General features: G+C 40.1%; 1 long non-coding RNA gene across 1 annotated transcript; it reads left to right on the top strand.

Moving 5' to 3' along the window:
* Positions 1-16,070: 16,070 nt before the first annotated feature.
* LOC136227588 (uncharacterized) lies at positions 16,071-21,030 on the top strand. Its single transcript, XR_010688140.1, has 4 exons — positions 16,071-16,493; positions 19,460-19,496; positions 19,583-19,613; positions 19,690-21,030. It is a non-coding gene; the product is annotated as an uncharacterized lncRNA (long non-coding RNA).
* The last annotated feature ends 776 nt before the right edge of the window (positions 21,031-21,806 follow it).

Below are 21,806 nucleotides of genomic sequence, written 5' to 3'. Positions count from 1 at the left end.
GACCAAGGAGAGCTGGTTGAAACTTCATCAACCATCTCATCAACCTCATGAGACACCTCGCGAACGTAATTTTCATCGAACGGTGCGAAATCGAGGTCAGGGTTCAACATATTAACGAAGAAAGACGAGCAGAAATAAGAAAAGGGTCGAACGAGTTACAAGTTACGGAAAGGAACACTTACATGTGAAAGAGAATACAGAGAAGAACGAACGCTAAAGGGTTGACGCCGGAGAAGAAATGACGGAGAACGAAAGAACCACTTTCGAATTTTGAATATCCAGACGAAAACGAAGAGTCCCCTATAACATATGAAAAGACCCTAAAGGGCTCTTGCCAAACTAAGGGGGAGGCATGTGATGATCCGTGAAACCAAACCGGGCCGAATCATAAACACGGGCCCAACCTATACTTAGGCCCATGGTTCAAGATCAAACGGGCTCCGAATAAAGGAAGCGGGTAAAACGAGTAACCGCCCCGAAATCCTAAACGGAGCATTAAGCCTCCCACTCAAAACAAACGAGACCACGTTTGTAGCCACGTAAGGGACGTGGCCTGGAAAGAGTAACCGCCCCCGGCGGTTACCTAGGAACACTTATAAAAAGGACATAGAAGCAAATGGGGAGGTACGTTTTTTTACATCTTTTCCCCACAATACCAGTATCAATTTACCAACCTTCCCATAAAACTGACTTGATCGTCGGAGAGTTTTCCCGGAGATCCTGTCTCCGGTTCTGTTTTGTAGGTAACCGCGGCGAAGATCATCAAATCGAATCTAGCAAGTTATCACTAATATATTTCTTAATTAATCTCCTATTTTCTTATTATTGTTTCACAGAATTCCAGTTATAAAAAAATATGAAAATGTATTAAAATTACTAAAAAGTACAAATCATTGAATTTTGTAAAAATAAATAAATCATCCACTTTAATTAAAATTCTATAGGGCTTGGGCCGCTTCCGGTGCTTGGGCCACAGGGAGTACCGGCCGTCTCTCCCCAGCAGGATGAGCATGCCGTGCGACTTTCATTGGCCGCACAGGCCGCGCAGGCCGTGTTGGCCGCGCAAGCCGCACAGACTACGCAAGCCGCTCAAGCGGAAGTTTCCGTGGATTTGGGAGGCCCCTCCTGGAGGGATAAGTTGCTAGGGGTGTCAGAGGAGGATCCCATGATGGAGGTGGATGCTTTTGAGAATGATTCCGGGGATTTTCTCTCTGATTCTGATTCTGAGGATGGAGAGCCTGATAACCCGCTGTGTCCTAGGATCCGGCTGTCCTCAGATGACAAGCGAGTCATGAGATCGAAGTGGAAATTGGCGTTAATCGTCACTGTGTTGGGGAAAAGGATCAGTTTCAATTATTTTGCCCAGAGGATCCAGGCTCAATGGGCAAAGAAAGGAAAGGTTACTATCACAGACCTTGAAAATGACTATTATGTCATTAAATTCACAAGGGCTGAGGATTTCAATGCTGTTGTGAATGGTGGTCCGTATATTATCTCCAATCATGTGTTGGCTCTGAGACCTTGGGTCCCAAATTTTGATCCCCATGATTGCTCTGTTAACAGGATCCTTACTTGGGTTAGGTTCCCGGGCCTACCTCTTGAATACTACAGTGATAGGTTCCTGAACAAGATTGGTAGCCTTGTTGGGAAAGTCCACCATGTTGATAAGACTACCATTGGGGCAGTGAGAGGCAAGTTTGCCAGGGTCTGTATCGATATTGATCTCGCTAAGCCTCTTCTTTCTCAGTTCTGTACTCAAAACAAGGTTTATCATATTGAATATGAAGGTATACACAACATCTGCTATGAATGTGGTATGTTTGGCCATACCCTTGAGGGTTGTCCTAAGAGGAGGAAGGACGTGGAGGAGTTGGTGCAACCTATCATAGGCGAAGCTGAGAAGAGTCAAGGGGAAGTAAGGAGCTTTGGCCCATGGATGCTTGCCAAGAGGCCAGTGAGAAGAAAGCCACGGGCTAATGTTAATGCTAATCATTCACCAGATATCAGTACGAAGATGACTACTCTCCAGATTGCTCCTGAGATCAAGGTCAGACCCCCGGATATTAAGAAGGGGATTAAGACTGGAGTGGACTCAGCTTCGGGTTCCGGGTCAAGGTTCGGTGTTTTGTCTATGGAGGAAGATCAAGACTCGGATCCTTCTGATAAGCAGATTGATTTAAGCATGCCTGGTCTGGAGTCGGTAGAGCATGCCTCTAGTCTGGGTAATTCTATTAATCCTCTCTTTGTCTCTAATGCTTCTGCTAAAGGCAAATAGATTCCCCAGTCTATCCTGTCAGCTGGGAAGGGTTTGAGTAGGGAGGCGAGTACTCTACATCCTCCTGTTGATGCTCCTATTGGTAAGACTATAGGAGTGAGTAAGTTAAACATGAAGAATCCCAAAGGAAAACCTAAAAAGAACCTTCATGGTTTGAATTCTTTGGATAAAAGGGGTCCTTCTGGGACCGCCTCTAGGCTCTCCGGAGCCCCAAACAAATACCTGATCTAGGGTTTGGGCCTGCGTCTGTAGTCTACCCCTCTGATGGACTTCTTCGTTTGGAATGTTAGAGGTGCGGCGAGCAAGGCTACCCGCATTCATGTCAATGATCTCATTAAACAGTTTAACCCTTCCTGCTTTGTCCTTCTTGAGACCAAGGTTAGTGGAGCCAAAGCAGATGAGGTGGTTAGAAAGTTTAAGAATTGGAATTGCGTCAGGTCGGAGGCTACTGGCCGGGCAGGGGGGATTTGGCTCTTTTGGAAGCCAGGTCAAGTCAATATTGATATTGTTACTATGGACAGTCAATTCATCCATAGTAAGGTGTGTTACCCGGGTAATAAACCCTTCTTTATTACCTTCGTCTATGCTGATCCTGTTTCGACTAACCGAAGAAGGCTGTGGGAGATCCTTCATTCTTTTAGCTCTAACATGGTGGAGGCGTGGTTGGTTGCCGGGGATTTTAATGACATTGCCCTCTTGAGTGATCAGAGAGGAGGGGGTAATCATTATGTGAACCGGTGTCTTAATCATAAGCAAAGTATGGATATGTGCGGGCTTTCGGACCTGGGTGCTGCTGGCCACAAATTTACCTGGAAAAGGAATAGTGTGTTTGTTAGGTTGGATAAGGTGTACGCTAATGTTGCAGCAATTTATAGGTTTCCTGAGGTCAAGGTACTTAATCTCCCTTTCCGTCACTCAGACCATTGCCCTATCCTCATTAATTTGGTCAAAGGAAATCAGCTGAAAGGTAATAGACCTTTTAGGTATCTGGTGGCTTGGGAGTCTCACCCCGAGTTTAAGAATTTCGTTAAAAGAAATTGGCATCCCCACTCTGATGTTCTCCTCGCTACTGAGGAATTCAGGAGGAATGTGGCTGTTTGGAATAAAAATACTTTTGGTCATATTATCAGGAGGAAGAACAAACTCTTGAGGAGAATGGAAGGTGTTCAGCGTTGCTTGGAGGTTCGTTTTGATCATAGCCTGAATGGTCACCTAAGAGCTCTTCAGAACGAGTTGGAAGCTGTGCTTAGACAGGAAGAGCTTCTGTGGTTCCAGAAATCTAGGAAGGCTTGGATTCAAGACGGGGACCGGAATACCAGGTTTTTCCACCTCTCAACGATAATTAGGAGACAACGAAATAGGATCGAGGCTATTAAAGACGCCAGTGGTGAGTGGATTTTTGAGGAGGAGGACATTCGGCGCCTTGCCCTTGATTTCTACAAGGACCTGTTCAGAGAGGAAGCTGTGGACCTAGAGAGTGCCCACTCTGGCATTTCCTTTCTTCGTTTGGGGGAGGATGCTATTAATAATGCTTTCCATCCCATTGAGCTTAAAGAGATTGATCTGGCCTTCTCCAGCATCGGTTCCACTAAGGCTCCTGGTATTGATGGTATCCCCGCTAGTTTCTATCATAAACACTGGGACACTATTAAAGATGGTATATACAGCTTTGTGTTAGGTGTCTTTGGTGGTTCGAACGATATCAGTTTGGTTAATAAAACCCTCATTGTCTTGATTCCTAAGGTTGCCAAGCCTTCTTCCTTTCTCCAGATGAGACCCATCAGTCTTTGTAATGTCTTGTATAAAGCTATTACTAAGATTGTGGCTAATAGAATCCGGAAGATCCTTCCGGATATTATCAGCCAAAATCAAGGGAGCTTTGTTCCTGGAAGACAATTGATGGATAACGTTGTTATTGCCCAGGAGGTTGTCCATTCTATGAAGATTAAGAAAGGCAAGAAAGGGATCGTGGCTCTCAAGCTGGATATGGAGAAAGCCTATGATAGGTTGAACTGGAGCTTTCTTCTGGATAGTTTAGCCAAAGCTGGTATGCCGGAGAACTGGAGGAATTTGATTGGAAAGTGTATCTCCTCTCCTGTTTTCCAGGTTATGATCAATGGGGATATGTCGGATGAGTTCTCTCCATCCAGGGGTATTCGTCAAGGGGATCCTATGAGCCCCTTCCTTTTTGTTATTGCCATGGAAAGATTGTCTCACCTGATCCAAGAGGCGGTGAGCAAAGGGACTCTCCACCCTGTTTCCATCAACAGACATTGCCCCCCTGTTACCCATTTACTCTTTGCTGATGATGTCATGCTTTTTGTGGAGGGTAATGAGGAACAAATTAAGGCTGTGATGGATATCCTCGACTGCTTTTGTGAGGCTTCTGGCCAGAAGATTAACATCCATAAATCCCGTATGCTTTGTTCCAAGAATATGGATAATAGCTTGTGTAGAAGACTGAGCGAGATGTCTGGCATTCCCCTGACTCAATCGTTTGGGAAATACCTTGGGGTCCCTCTTCATAGTGACAGGGTGTCCAAAGCCTCTTTTAAAGACATTTTGGACAAATCTAACGGTTTGTGTGCTAGCTGGAAAGCTAATTCTCTTTCCCTTGCAGGTCGCCTTACTTTAATCCAGTCTATCAACTGCGCTGCTCCAAATAACATCATGCAAGCCTGTAAGCTCCCTGAGCCGGTCCTCAACGACCTTGATAAAATTAATCGGCGTTTTCTGTGGGGAGAGTCTGGGGATGGGAGGAAGATTCACCTGGTCCCTTGGAAGGAAGCCTGCCAGCCTAAGAGCAGGGGGGGTCTTGGTATAAGGCAAGCTAAGGACAATAATAAAGTCCTGTTAATGAAGCTTCTTTGGAGAATGTGGCAATCCCCCTCCTCCCTTTGGGTTCGTCTTCTGTGCGGCAAGTATAGGAAAGATAGAATCTTTGGTGGCCCGAAGGAGAGGGTTATCAGCTGTTCCTTCCTCTGGAAAGGGCTTAGTGCTGTTTTTGCTGAGTTCTGTACGGGGATTGGCTTGGAGGTGGGTAATGGAAGATCCATTAGTTTCTGGTATGACACCTGGATTGGTGACAAACCGTTGATTGAGGTGTGCATCGCCCCTCCGCCGAATGATCTCCTCTCCTGGAGAATTGCTGATGTGGTGGACTCGGAGGGAGACTGGATCTGGTCTAAGTTCGACTCCTTTCTTAGCCTGGAGACCCTCCTTAATATTAGAGGTGTGAAGATTAGTAATCAGGAGGAGGATAAGGACAGACACTGCTGGGCCTTGACTAATAATGGTTCTTATTCTTGCAAATCGGCCTATGAAGCTTTTACCCCTAATAGGGCTGATCCTCCTTTGGAAATTTGGAAGTCCATTTGGGCCCTCAAAGTCCCCTACCGCATTAGGAGTTTCCTATGGCTGGGAGTCAAAGACAGGCTCCTCACGAATGCAGATAGACACAGAAGGCACTTGGCTGTATCTGGTGCCTGTAGCAGATGCAGCGGCCATGTGGAAACCTTGTGCCATGCTTTGAGGGATTGCCCGAATAGTAGAAAGGTTTGGGAAGGGGTCCTTCCTCACCACATCCTTCCTTCCTTTATGGGGTTCTTTGATATTGACTGGTTCTCTGAAGGCGTTAATGGGAATTTGTTGGCCAATATGGAGCACGGGGCTATTCTCTTCGCTATTATTTGTCACCAAATGTGGAAATGGAGGAATGAAGAGTTATTTGCTGAGAAGACTGTCTTTATTCCTGACCTCCGGTTTTACTTCTCGAAAAAACTCTCTGTTATTACAAAGAGTTTTGAAGGAGAGCCCCTGGTTCACCCCTCCCCGGTTAAAGAGGTCCAGTTAGTTGGTTGGAGGAAGCCCAGGGAAGGGGTTGTCAAGTTGAATACGGATGGCTCCTGCCTTAGTAATGGCAGAATTGCTGCTGGTGGAGTTCTTCGGGATGCTGGTGGCGCCTGGCTGGCTGGGTTTACCCATAACTTAGGTACGGGCTCCTCCTTTACTGCAGAGCTCTGGGGGATCTTGTCTGGCATTAAACTCGCCATTCGCATGGGTGTTAAAAGACTTTCGGTGGAGTCTGACAATTTGGAGGCTATCAACAGGATTTCGGATAGACAGGCTGTTTGTCTTAAGAGTCAGAATCTCATTAAAGCCATCTTGAGGCTTCGTCCTGCCTTCGATTCTCTTACCTTCTCCCATATTTATAGGGAGCAAAACCGCGTGGCGGATCGCTTGGCAGCTGCTGGGCATGGGGGATGTTAGGTGTTTCTACCCTTTCCGTTCCTCCTTCTTTTCTGTTACCTTCTCTTCTTGAGGATAGGATTGGGGTCAGTCTTCCTAGACTGATCCCGGGTTAGGTTTTTGTTTGTTTGTTTTTTTTTCTTCCATTCTTACCAAAAAAAAAAAAAAATTAAAATTCTATAAAAAAATTAATCAACTATTTTCAAAATTAATTTAATTTAATTTGAATTATCAATAAAAAATATATATTAATTTCAAATATACATAATATAAAAAAAATTCATAACATGATATAAAATTACTTAAAACTAAATACGTCAATTTATTTATTTATCTAATTATATAAAAGTTTCATATCCCGTGCATCGCACGGGTTTTCGACTAGTATTTGAATAATAAGCGAATATGAATATATTTTTATTGTATTTCAAATTTTTTATCGCTAAAATTTAATGATGAAATATAATGACTTTTATTTATTGTTTTTATTTTTTTAATTAAATTCGATTTAAAACCGAATCGAATATTTTGGTTCAATTATATTTCGGTTTTATATGTTGTTCTGTTCGGTGTCAGTGTGAATTATTTTGATATTTCCGTATTCTGCTTTTTCTGTTCGGTTCTGAACCATTGCGTGGGAGCTAATTGTCATGCTCTTTATATATACAATTTTGATTTTTCGAAAATTTTGATTTTCAAACATGGTTTTTCTTGTCGTGTATATTTGCAGAATCATAAAGCCAATAAAGGTTCAGAAAGAATTTTTTTTTTTTGTCTTCACACCATATTTGGGACAAATTTTCAAAAGTGATAAGGATGCTTTTGAGTGTTATAGGAACTTTGCTGGGAAGAATGGATTTTGTTAATGGTAAACTATAGGGTTTGGTTTGTAACGAGAAAAAAATATATGTACTGATCTGCAAAAACGTGGAATCAGTGGGAATTTATTTGAAATTAACCCTTTTAATTAATTACTTCAGATGGTGAAAAATATAAATGTGAGAACATAATATGCAGCTCATTGTGAAGGAATTCTTAGAAGTTGGAGATGATAATGTAGGAAAAAATAAGTAATATATAAAAATTGTTATTTATATAACGAATAAATAACACTTAGAATAACTTGAAATACGTCAATGAATTATATGACATGAAAACTTTCCAAATATATATTGTAAGCTCAAAAAGAGTAAAGATTGAATGACTAAATTCATTTGGTCATTCAGGGTCCATGTGAACACTTCTGAGATGAATGAGCAATTAAAAGTCAAAGTGAACCATTTGGAATTAATGGCATTCCATTAACGGATTAATTGCATTCAATTTTGAAATATTTAAATTGATTTTATTCAATTGACAGGTTAATTGTAGTCAATTGAAATGCTTGTAACGGTTGGGATTAATAACATTCAACTGAAATGGTTGTAACAGCTCGGTTTAAATGCATTCAATTGACTAATTAATTATATGAATTAATGTATCTATAACGTTTTTTCCAACACCTTTATATATGAATAAACCAGACTAGTTTGTCAAATTCGGTCAGTTGAGAGTATTGCAAACTCAGGAAAAACAATTCTTCCAGAAACACGGAGCACATTGTTCGAGTTTGCCTACGTTGTTATTGTATCCTAGTAGACAATTTGATCCTTACGTGGGAAAATTCTGTCTTAAGGAAACTGAGTAGTTTCAGTCCTCTAACACAACCAACTTTCATTCGGGGCTGATTCAAAGGTTTGAAAGTTTTCTTATTTTTAATTTTTTTATTTCCTCTTGTTATATTATGCTCGTTCTATGATCAATAATTTCTAATTTATGTTTTGTTTATCGTTATGGATGAACTTGTACATGTAACAGACAATCCATTGATGGCAAACAAAAAAGAAAAAGTTGAACCACTATCAAAATTTGAGGAAGTATTTGTATTGTCTCCGCCATGGAAATATCAGAATGCAGAACAGAGATTCCTAAATTACAGTAATAAGTTAGCTACTTATTGTGCACAAGTACCACCATCAATGAGACGACAAGCATCTACACCAACACAAAACTATGAGCCGTACAATACACAATTCCCACCATTAATGACACAACAAGCATCTACGCCAACACAAAACTACAATTCGTACGATGCACAATTCCCACCATTAGTGACACAACAAGCATCTACACTAACACAAAACTATGATACGTACGATGTACAATTACCACCATCAATGACACAACAAGCATTTACACCAAAACAAAGCTATGATCTGTACAATGCACAATTACCACCATCAGTGATACAACAAGCATATATACCAGCGCAAAACTATTATCCATACAATGCACAATTACCACCATCAATGACACAACCAACATCTATACCAGCACAAAATGATTATCCATATAGTGCACAATTACCACCATTGGTGCCGCAACAAACATCTACATCAACACAAAACTATTATCCACACAATGCGCAAATACCACCATCAATGGCACAACAAGCATCGACACCAGTACAAATCAATTTGAATCAATATCCTCATCCGGGTCAAAGTTACGCAAATAAAGAAGGAGAAGGAAAAGGAAAAGGAAAGCAGAACGTATCCAAGAACAAATTCTAATCAAGAAAATATTATAGAAATGAAGCGTGATTTTTTTTTTTTTTTCTGAACAATCAAACCTTTTAGATATTTTTTGTTTTATTGTTTTGGAATATTTTATTGTTATTTGTTTAACCTTATATTATTTATATTATTTAGGTATTGTTTGGTTACCATCGCGTTGTAATGCAGAATCATGTCCGCTAATTTGAAATTCTGGTTTTAATAACTTTTGACGATTATAATTTAAGTTAATGATTACTATTGCAATTTATATAAAAGGTGTCTTCTATAGTTACTTTGATTTTGACAAAGTACCATTACTTGGTGTGTTTTCACCATTGGATGATGGAGTATAAAATTAATCCAATGCTTCTTGAATCCTTTATAATCTACATCAATTACTTCTGTTTTATAAACATAAATATATTATTCACATTTGAATACATCAATTACTTCCATGTTTATATTGAGAATATTTTGGACATACTATAATTTCTAAAGTGTATACAATATTTGTTAAATCTATTTCTTAGACATTCTCGTCTATTTGATTCTGCTTGCATATTTAGTTAAATTTACAATTAATATATCTAACTTTTTATCTTTTATCTTTTATCAATTCATTAATTTCTTTTTAAAATATTATCAAGGGTTAATTTCAAATAAATGCCTTATGGTTTCATATATTTATTTTTATTATTTTTTCAAATAAATGCCTTAGGGTAAAATTTTCATTTTTCTAGATTTGGCTGATAACGATCTCAAAATGAAACTTTCCAATAATTAAATTTTTTTAGTATCATATGTAATATGGAACCAAATTTTTTATTTTTCAAAATTATTATTTTTGGAGTTTTCTCTCTAAACATTAACTTTCTCTCTCATAAAAAAAACACCACCTAAATGACCTCAAACCTAAAAGGTTGAAGAATTAAAATTGGTTAAAATATCATTTAATTCTTGAAAACGTTTATTTTAAGGTCATTATCGGCCAAATTTAGAAAAATGAAAATTTTACTAACCACGTTTACTAATCTGCAAAAAAAATAAATGTGAAACCACAAGGGTTTTATTTAAAATTAATCATATTATCAAAAACCAACTTTTTTTTTGTATTGTTTTTGTCAAATTTGACAGTTAAATCTATATTTTACTATTAGAATTTTATTTTGTAAAATTTGTTTGTAATTTGTAGTAACCAGTTATTAGCAATGAGCTAAGTTTTATTAAATTGGTTTACAAAAAAAATTAGTCAAATATGCTAAACGATATAATTGATTAACTGCTACACTCTAAACTTGGGTTAAGATGTAAAAATACCTCTAACGTTTTGGATCAGGAGCAATTTTACGCTTAACGTCTAAAATGGTGCAATTTTACCCTTAACATTTGTAGCCAAGATGATACAGATCGGTTTTATCTGAAATAGTGACGTGTTAGTTTTAATCGTAAACTAACAAAGAATAACAACTTATCTAGCTAAACTAGAAGGAGTGGATCCCAATTCATGGACTAAATCCATAGGAAATAAGAATTCCCCATTGTTGAAGGTAAAAACCTTAACAAGCTTCACAAAGAAGGTTTAATATTTGATTGATAAAAAGTTGAAGAAGAATTACAAGAAAAAGATGAATTTATATCATCTAAAAAACCCTACTTGCCTAATTACATAAAGGGTAAAGAGCTTAGATAATTAGAACATAAAGATAAGGGGTAAATGGGGTAAAGATAAGTGGAGGGGGAGGAGCTGAGGGATCAAAGGTGTAAATAACCAGGAAGCTAAAGGAGCAAGTTCCTGAAAAGTGCAAGTACACGGGGCGTATCCAAAAGTACGCGGGGCGTACTTTGGCTGATGAGCCATTCTCTGGATCAGTAGCCATTTTACACGGGGCGTACTCAGAAATACGCGGGGCGTACTTTGGCTGTTGAACTCTTCTCCGGATCAAACCCACAAGTACGCAGGGCGTGTTTTCTTCCACGCGGAGCGTGCCCAATCCGAGCCCTGGATATGTGACCTTCCCGACCTTCTCCGGATCAATCCCAAATACACGCGGAGCGTGTCCAAGTACACGCGGGGCGTGTCTGAGCAGATGTGTTGTATTGTTTTGGTCTCTTTACTCGCTTGTTGCTTGCACTTGGTTCTTCCTCCGACTTCCCTCATTCGGACTCGATCCTAGGGAAAGATGCCCCGCATTATTCACTCTCTCTTAAAAAGAACTTGACCCCAAGTTGCTTGCAATACATTGTTGAGACGTGTTCGTTGTGAATGAACCCAAGCCCTCAAATCAAACCAAAGTGTTGTTCGAGATGAATTCAAGAAGTCCACTCCACATATTGTCGGACTCACCTTCTCCTCACGAGCTCTTCCCGATATCTCTATGAGTACTTCACCCCGGCATCCATCTTCCATGGCACTCATCTCCCAATCTCCACCAATCTCGGATGCTCTACCAACAGCGAATGGTATGTCTTGGCGAAGCTTGTCAAACCACTTCCCCATAACTGTTTGGATGATCTTCCAACGCTCCTCATTTGGTTGCACGGACCACCCATGGACCCTCTGGATCTCCCCATCACGAACTTGAGGAATCAACACAACCTTCATCCGCTCATGGTCTACCTCGAATGGAAGGTCCCGACGACACGTATCAACCCAACTAGGATCAATCCCATAAGCACTCTTCAAAACCCCAATGTGGCCTTGAGTCGCATGTGCCCGGACCTTAATATACCTCACGCCATCAACCCGGATGCTAGGCTCAACCTCCACTCGCACATAGCCAACCTCACATAACAAGTCCCGACGCCCTATATCAACCCAAATTGGAGCGATCCCTTGAGTACTCTTCACAACCCAAACACGATTTTGACTTGAATAGGCCCGACCTTCGCTTTCATTCATGCCACTAACCCGGCTACCACGCTCAATCTCTCCTTGCCCATGGCCCACATCAAACGGAATATCCCAGCGACACTTGTCAACCCACTTCAAAGCGAACTCAAGAACACGTAGATTAGCTCCATCCTCACCTTGGGTTAACAATCCCGGAACTTCAAGACTTGCCACCTTACTAACTTGGCCCTCAATCCCCAAGTCTTGAATTTCTTCTACCTTCTCAACATCTCTCGGGCGGCTATCCCCATTCATCAAAGACTTCACAAACCCCACTCTCGTCATCACAATATCGCTTCTCATTGACTCCTCATAGGGTTGATGCTTCTCCAACAAGCACCACATATACCCCCACATATACACAGCAATAAAGCGCAAAATAATGAGTTCCGAGTTTACCAAGCCTTGACCTCCTTCCATCTTTTCTATGTTCCCCGGGAAGCCATTCCCCTTCAATGAACAATTGCTAAAGCCCACAACAAGATCAACCCTCACGGTCCCATCATAGGAAGTGTTCTCCCTCAATATAAAGCTCACATTTTTCACAACAAGCTTGCCTCTCATAGGCTGATCATAGCGAAGGCTCTCACTCAACATAGAGTCCACATTCCTCACAACAAGATCACTTCTCATGGGCTCCCTCAACATGAAGCTCACACTTCCCAAAACAAGATCATCTCTCATAGGCTCATCATAGGAAAGATCCTCCCTCAACATACACAACCAAGCTTCCAACACAAATACTTCAACAAAACACAAAAGAGTAAGTTCAGATTTTACCCAATGAGTGACTCGATTCTTTTGCATGTAGCATGTGTTAGGCATCTTGGTGCTATCAATAGGCTTCATAGAGCAACCTTCCTCTTCCTCTCTAGAGCTCAACTCACCATATGTAGAGCTAGGTGCACTATCTCCCGGATCCCATGCTATGTCTCGTGGTAGCTTTCTCAAAGGTGGCAGCCCTTTAGGAAGCCCTATAGGTGGCTCGTTGAAAGACACGTGCTTGTCACCCTTGAGCATCGGCTCTACTTCCCCACTTCCAACTTTGCTACTCCCCGTCTCAACTTCATTCCCCTCTTGGGATTTGACTTCATTAGGAGAGTGGCTAGCTATTTCAGCCATGGAACCCAAATCAAGATGACTCAATGTCTCACCCGTTCCACCAATGCACCCATTCACATTCAACTCCCGAGTTGGACAATCTCCCAAAGTGGTCTCCATTTTCTTACTAGGAGAACTCTTCAAAGGTATAAGGACATATCGGATTCTGCCTTTGCGTATGGTGTAGGTGTTGCTTCTTCCCGCATGTGAGGCATCACAATCAAATTGCCATGGCCTACCAAGTAGCACATCACAAGCACCCATCTCCACAACATCACACATAGTTTCATCCCCATAAGCTCCAATAGTGAAAGGAACCTTACACCAATGAGTAACTTGAAGCTTTTCCACCTCGTTGACCCAACCAAGGCGGTAAGGTCTAGGATGTGGCTCGGGAACCAACCCAAACTTGCTCATGGCGAACTGACTAATGATATTCACCTGGCTTCCTCCGTCGATCACCATCTCACACTTCTTCCCACGAACTAAGCATCGAGTTCTAAATAATCGATGACGTTGGCTAGGCTCTTCTTCACTAGGCATTGGCACCCTAGTCACCAAATACACATTGTGCTCATTGCCATCATCATCAACTTCATAGGTGTCTTCATACTCAACACTTCCCAACTCATCCTCAACTTGGAACCGATTTTCTTCATCATCACAAGCATCTTCATTTCGGTTCCACCCAACATTTCCCGACTCATAGTCATCTCGAAACCGTCCATCATCATGCTCATAAGTATCTTCGTTTCGGTCCCACTCTATATTTCCCAACTCATCATCATGATGGAACCTACCTCCACCATACTCATAGATATCTTCGTTATAGGACCGTTCAACATCCTTCAACTCATCATCACAATGGAATCTACCTTCATTATCTTCGTAGGGAGCCCCGTGTCGATCCCACTCAACACACCGACGCCCATTCTCATCATAGTAGACCCTATCTCCGTCTTCCTCATAAGAGGTCCCATATTGGTTCCACTCAATCCGTTGACATTCATCCTCCTCATGGTAAACTCTACCATCTTCATCATAATCAAACTCATATGCACTATGACAAAGTTCACCATCCTCATATATTTCATCTTCAGAAGCGTGCTCTCTCTCTTCAACCTCATCCTCGAATTCGCCTTCACGATAATCATGTTCAACATTTCTTTCTAGCTCATTCTCGGATTGGTTCTCCTCTTCATCAATCTCCTCTTCTAACTCCTCTTCTTCATGGTTGTATTCAAATTCAATTCCATCTTCATCCACGATCCGTCTCTTTCCATGACCTCTCGTTTCCTTCCACTTCTCCCTATAGTTCAAGCCGACTAACTCACGTGCCAAGCCGCTTGACTCATAAGACATGCAACCACCCAACATGGTTAAACCACCAACATCTCTCCCATCTCCATAGTCATCAACCTCCACACATAGGCTAACTTCATCATTCTCCTCAAAGAGATTAATAAGCCCAAGGTCACTCTCCCCTTCTCCAAGAATAATACCCCCACTTTCATCACACACACAAGTAAAATTATGCTTAAGGGGCATTTCATCAAACACTTGGGGAGCATCACTTGCTACATGGACTTTCCCAACATTCTCACCTACAAACAATCCTTCATCCCCATCCACAAATGAATCTAAATCCCTCTCCACAAGTTCATTATCAATAATTTCACAAGAAGAATTTAAATCCACTCCAACACCACAAACAACATCTTCCATAGCAATAGGAATATCCAAAACCTCAATATTAGAGATTGGAAGCTTAGGAGCTACCTTTACCTCATGTGATGGAGAAAAGATTGGTGATGGGTCTTTAGGAGGGACCTCTACCGCGGGTTGGGGACCATTTCGGTCTCCTTGCTTGCGACTCTCTAAAGATGCCACAAACTTCCTTGTTATCTCGTGTAGCACCCGGAAATCCTCCTTACAACTCTCATCATGCCTTATCATCATAGCTTTGAGGTTTTCCAACCCCTTGTTGATGGTTTCATAGCTTGGAGATAAATTTGGTTGAACCATAGTCGAAAGAAGTCTCCGTTCAAGGAAAACGATCGGCTCTGATACCAACTGATACAGATCGGTTTTATCTGAAATAGTGACGTGTTAGTTTTAATCGTAAACTAACAAAGAATAACAACTTATCTAGCTAAACTAGAAGGAGTGGATCCCAATTCATGGACTAAATCCATAGGAAATAAGAATTCCCCATTGTTGAAGGTAAAAACCTTAACAAGCTTCACAAAGAAGGTTTAATATTTGATTGATAAAAAGTTGAAGAAGAATTACAAGAAAGAGATGAATTTATATCATCTAAAAAACCCTACTTGCCTAATTACATAAAGGGTAAAGAGCTTAGCTAATTAGAACATAAAGATAATGGGTAAATGAGGTAAAGATAAGTGGAGGGGGTTGATTTGGAGGAGGGGGAGGAGCTGAGGGACCAAAGGTGTAAATAACCAGGAAGCTAGAGTAAGGAGCAAGTTCCTGAAAAGTGCAAGTACACGGGGCATATCTAAAAGTACGCGGGGCGTACTTTGGCTGTTGAACTCTTCTCCGGATCAAACCCACAAGTACGCAGGGCGTGTTTTCTTCCACGCGGAGCGTGCCCAATCCGAGCCCTACATATGTAACCTTCCCGACCTTCTCCGGATCAATCCCAAATACACACGGAGCGTGTCCAAGTACACGCGGGGCGTGTCTGAGCAGATGTGTTGTATTGTTTTGGCCTCTTTACTCGCTTGTTGCTCGCACTTCACTACAAGAAAACAGCTAGTTTGCGATCGCTTTTTGCGACCAGATATAATTCAGTCGCTAATTAGCGACCGGTGTGGTCGCTAATGTTTTACCTAGTCGCAAAAATTGGGGGAAATATTTGCGCCCGTGTTTTGCAGTAAAAAGAAAAAGAAAAAAGAAAAAAAAATATAAAAAGAACATGAGAAAAACCTAATTGCCTCCCCCTCTCCTTTCCTCTCTGCTATCGATCTCGACCTAGCCCCCTCTCCTCTCTTCTCTGCTTTCCGATCTTGACCTAAGCCCCCTCTCCTCTCTTCTCCTCCGGTCTAATTCCTCTGCTTTCCGATCTCGGCCTAAGCCCCTCTCCTCTCTTCTTTGGTTTCCGATCTCGATCTAAGCCCCATCTCATCTCTTGTTCTCCGGCCTAATTCCTCTGCTTTAAGACCTCCTACCTGATCCCTCTCCTTTCTATACGGCCTCCTTCTCCATTCATAACGAAAATACACCATCGATGGAGTCCAGGCTTAGTAACTTAAGTGAGGATGATGATAAAATTAAGCACGCAGTGAAATCACAAGGAGTGGTCAAGGAGAAGAGTAGTCGGCCTTCACTATCTAGGCTTCTCAGGAGATGACAATTTTGGGTAAGCAAATTTTGGCTAACTCTTTCCCATGTCTTTGTCTGCACATTTCGTTAAAAGCATGGATGGACATGGCCATTATTTTTAACCAGGAATCAAAGATTGTGAAGGCCTAAGGCGAGGGAAAGATGTCCGTCTTATTTTTACATGCATTTTGTTGAAGCTGTTTGGTTTCTAATAGATAGATGTCCGTCTTATGGAAATCTTAATAGAGAACAATGAATTTTAGGAAGTTCTATTTTAAGTGTGATTTGTATTGGGGCTTTTACTGGTGAAAGTTGTGGCCTTGGTGTGATTTGTATTGGCGTTTTGACTGGTGGAAGTCGTGGCCTTGTTGGCGTGCAGTTACATGCATTTTTTTTACAGCTGTTTGGGTTCTAATGGATTTTAGTAGTTAAATACCTATGCACAGTGGTGTTCATATTTTGATTTTTGAACCAAATCTATCATATTGAATTATAACTATCCTGGGAAACGAAACGAAAGGAAAAGAGAAGTTTCCCTCTCAACATTGACTTAACACAGAGCAAGTCAAGAGAAATGTTCAATGGAGAGTTTGTTTCTCTTCCTCCTATTCTCACCTTATTAAAAGTTCCTGCGGCCCCAACCCAAAAAGAAAGGCAAGGTAACTTGTTCAATTTTCTTTCTGTTTTGCCCATCTTGGATTTCCTTGGAGATTAGATTGCTGTAACTAATAGTATATGCATTTATGTTCAATTTAATAGCTGGGTGGGTATATGTGTTGAAATAATAAACTTATAATTAATAGAGTCTGGATTATCCAAGAGTCATTTCTGTACCTGTGTCTGTATCTGTATTTATAGTGAGTTAATGTGGTTTACTAAGAGTCATGTTTATTTATTTGATCCAACAAATTGGTATCAAGAGCCAGACAAAAATTCTCCTGAAAATTGAGAATAATGGTGAAAAGAGAAATCGCCATTGATTCGTGGAAGACCAAGTCCCAGATTTGGAAAGCTATGCGCTTATGCATAGATGACATCAAAGAACAAGTTGATTCTTTGACCTTTGAGGAGATCAGGAGGTTTTTGGAGAAGGAATTGGGATTGGAGAAATATACATTGGATGGACAGAAGAAATTTGTCATGCAATGTTTGGTGGAATCCTTAGAAAATGATGATGATGAGAATTATGAGGATTTAGGAGAAATTAAGGTACAAGGACATGTATCTGATGATAAGGAGAAAATTGAAGATTCTCCTGTATGGATCTTTTGCCAGAAACTGATCCAGTCAGTAAGAAGAAAGAAGTTCCAAGTAAGTTCAACATTAGCAAGGCCATGATGAAGAGAGTTTCCTATATTAAAGCCAATTATGAGGAACTTACAACGGTCCGTCTTTGTCGACTGTTAGAGGAAGATATGGGAATTGAGAAATTTGCATTTGATCCATTCAACAAATATATAAGCAATCATATAGATGACGTATTGCAATGGGCTGATGAGAATTCAGAGTCTTCAGACGGAGACGACAATCAGGATGAACATGAAGAAGTAAAACCAGAGAAGAAAAATGTGCAAAATTCGGAAGTATCTAAGAAGAGGCATAGGCTTGAAAAAGAAATCAAAGTATCAGAAGAGAAGCAGAGCAAGCATGTGGAAGAAGAAGCAAAAGACAACACAAGTGCATAAGGTATTGAGAAATCCTCTGATAAAATCAAGCAAGTGCTTGAGAACAAATGTGAGGTCAAGCTAATGAAGGAATTGAAGGAGACATTTTCCAACGAAGGATTGTCATCAAAAGCATCTGAAAAAGAAGTCAAGGAAGTTGAAAAGAGAAAGGAAAGAGTGAAAGAACTCGGAGTAATTGACATGAGTAGTATTATGTCAATGTCATGTAGAAGGTGCACTACAAGTTATGTTCCACATCCAAACACCAAAATACCAGTTGACAGTGATAATAGTGATGCTCATGGTACTGACGAAGATGATTGGGATGACGATGATGATGAGGAAGAAGAAAAGGATGGAGATAATAATGTCGATGATGGAATACTCCGTGAAAAGGTCAATAACAATCAAATTCGAAGAAAATGATGGAGATAATAATGGGAATGATGAAAGCTCGGAGTGAAGAGGTCAATAACGATGAAGTTCGAAAATGTAGCAAATTAAGAACTGTTCTTGGTGTAACTAAGGGATAAAAATTATAAGTTTAAGGGGGTGTGTTGAAATAATAAACTTATAATTAATAGAGTCTTTAATTTGATTCAGTGGATTATCCAAGAGTCATTTCTGTACCTGTGTTTGTATCTGTATTTAGAGTTAATGTGGTTTACTAAGAGTCATGTTTGTAATCTATAAATACCTATCAATACAAAGTAGTAAGGCAAGAGAATCAGAAGAGAATTTCTTCCAGCAATTATACTCTTCCTCTGTACCTCTGAAAGTTTATTTATTTGATCCAACAATATGCTCTTTGCTTCCTTCAACTTGCTGTTTATTGTATTTGATTACAACCTTCTACCCATATTTAGTTTATTGACTTTCAACTTGGTTATGAAAATCCTTGTTTTGTTAAGAATGTGATATGAAATTTCCAGCTTTATCAGGGGATGTTATAGTTTTTTTTTTTTTTTTTTTAGAGAAAAAGGTTAAACATCACTTGCTATAATTTGTCCATTTGGCCTCTCTACTTTAGTTTTGTACATTGCTTGATATAGTTTTTCATTTTGACCTCTCTACTTGCTATAAGTAGTTAAATACCTATGCACAGTGGTGTTCATATTTTGATTTTTGAACCAAATCTATCATATTGAACCAAATCTATCATATTGAATTATAACTATCCTATTGAATACCAGGTTCCTTGTGATTCCTTTTGACAAGTGTTTCTCATGTGACTTGCATTACATAGTCTTCATTGTACTGCAAATATGTGGCTCTTTCTTTTTGTCATCTTGATACTCCATTTTATCTCTAATCTGATGTTTTTGGCACTTAATTGCAGTGCCTCGTGGCCTAGCTTCTCTTCCTCAGGCTTCAAGGTATTGCTTGTGAATTTTCATAAATCGTTTTTTTCTTGTAGCGCTGCTGCTGTAATCATAGTTATCTCTTTTTGTGATTTTTGCAGCTTCAACCTGATTCCAATGGTACAAAGGAAGGTACATGTTCAAGTTATTCTTTTTGGAAGTTAACATGCTTTTTGCAATGATGTACATATATTTAATGTTGATGCAGAGGATTCTTCTTGGGGGAGAAAGGTAACTTCAAGTCAGAACACATCTTGGGGGGCAACTGCAGCCAATGAAAACGTTGTTGCTAATACTGAGAGCGAAGACTGTTGGAACAAAGCTGCCACTAACATAGGGTCCAGCAGTGGTGGATCTGGAGGGTAGGGTAAACCTAAATTTGATTCTGAAAGTCCATCAAATGGTGATGTAGAAGCTTGGGACAAAGGAAAAACTGTTTCTGAAATTCCATCCAACAGTTGGGGAAGCGTGGCTGCAGGTGATGTAAAATCAGGTTCATGAGATAAAAGTGCAAATACTGGTGAGAATAACTGGAATGAAGTTAGTGATTGGAGTCAACAGAAATCTGAAAATAAAGCCGATGCTTGGGGAAGTACAGAAGCCCAAAATAAAGGTACTGCTCAAGGTGATTCTTGGGGTAAAGCTATTATGGAAGACCATTCAAGCGGAGGCAATTTAGGATGGAAAAGCTTAGATTCTGCAGCTAAGAAGCCTACTGAAAGTTGGGGTAATACAGGAGGTAGTTGGGCCCAACCAGAAGCAGCAAATACTGAAGCTGCTGATGGCTGGACAAAAGCCAAAGTAATGGTCTGTGTCGTTTCGTGATAATGTGGGCTGTTTTTGCTATAAATTACAGGGTTTCAGGCTAACTGGGTTGGTGGATGCGTGTGGGATTTTCTTCTTGACAAAGAACCTAAAGATTTTGACGTGGTCACCACAGCTGAACTTAAACAAGTTTTGCTTCTGTTTTCGTTCCTTAATATCATTTTATTTCTATATTTTGTTGAATTCAGGGTTTATAAGGTTGAATAAGTTTCTGACTATTTTGTAATATCTTATTACAGGTTAAGAGGTTATTCAACAATTGTCTTATTGTTGGACGATGAAAAGGTTCAGTGGTTGAGGTCTGAAATAACTCTTTTAATACTTGTAGAAGAGTAGATGTGCAATCCTTTTTTTGACAGATTATTGCTAGCCTGTGAAATTTTGCATTTCCCCGTCGGCATATACTCTTTATTGAAGAAGAGAGGTGATGATTGTGAATTTTACTTTGATGGTGAAATTTATGATGTTGTGATTGTTTGCAACGGGCATTTGTGTTCGTGGCTGAAGTGCTATGTGTGAGGCCAATAAGGCTTGGAGTTTCGGATGGCATAAACGGTGGCTTGATGTAGAATTTGCAATGTTTTGATCAATGATGATATTAATGGTGTTGGTAATTATAGGTTTATGTAGTTAGGTATTTTTTTGCCCGTTCGGGCTGAACTTATTGTATTTGTATTCTTTCTTTACTTAAATAAATTCGGGGTCATTGGTTCTGGGTTGCCAATCTAGTTGGGATATCCGGTGTTGGCTTTTTCCCTACTTGCATTAAAAATATAATTATTTCTAAATATATTTCTAGTTTTTATGAATATTGTGATTAATTTATTGTGAAAGGTTAAAATATGTATATAATTGTAATTACAAATAATAGTATTTATAAAATTTATAATTACCAATTAAATAAATAAATTATCCAGCACAATGCAATAGGAAAAATTTCGTCGAGTAAATGCCGACAACATTTCTGTCGGAATTGCGTCGGTAAATCGACCAGCTTATGTTTCACCTAGCCCATTAGCGACTTTTTGTAGTCGCAAAATTTGGTCGGTAACATTGCGACTGAACAGCGACTAAATAATATGGTCGCTGTAGTCTGCGACTATTATAAAAAAATAGTCGGCGATTGTCCAGCGACTAGGCACTTACCGACTGAATGTGTTTGGTCGGTAAACAGTGAAATTCAGTCGGTAAACCACTTTAGCTACCGAATTAGCTACCAGAATTGCGGTAGCTAACAAGCTGTTTTCTTGTAGTGCTTGGTTCTTCCTCCGACTTCCCTCGTTCGGACTCGATCCTAGGGAAAGATGCCCCGCATCACAAGAGCAATTTTACCCCTAACGTTGACAATTTGGGTCAATTTGAGAAATAATTCATCAAACCGTCTGCTCGGTCATGAATCTTGTCATCTACACTTCACACGTGCGTCATTTTATCAGTAATAAATCACAAACATATGTTGCGATGTGAGAAAAATAAATAAAAAATATATTGTCTTTTATA

The sequence above is a fragment of the Euphorbia lathyris genome, chromosome 4 (genome assembly GCF_963576675.1).
Source record: "Euphorbia lathyris chromosome 4, ddEupLath1.1, whole genome shotgun sequence".
NCBI lineage: Eukaryota > Viridiplantae > Streptophyta > Magnoliopsida > Malpighiales > Euphorbiaceae > Euphorbia > Euphorbia lathyris.
This window is presented reverse-complemented; position numbering and strand designations above follow the sequence as displayed.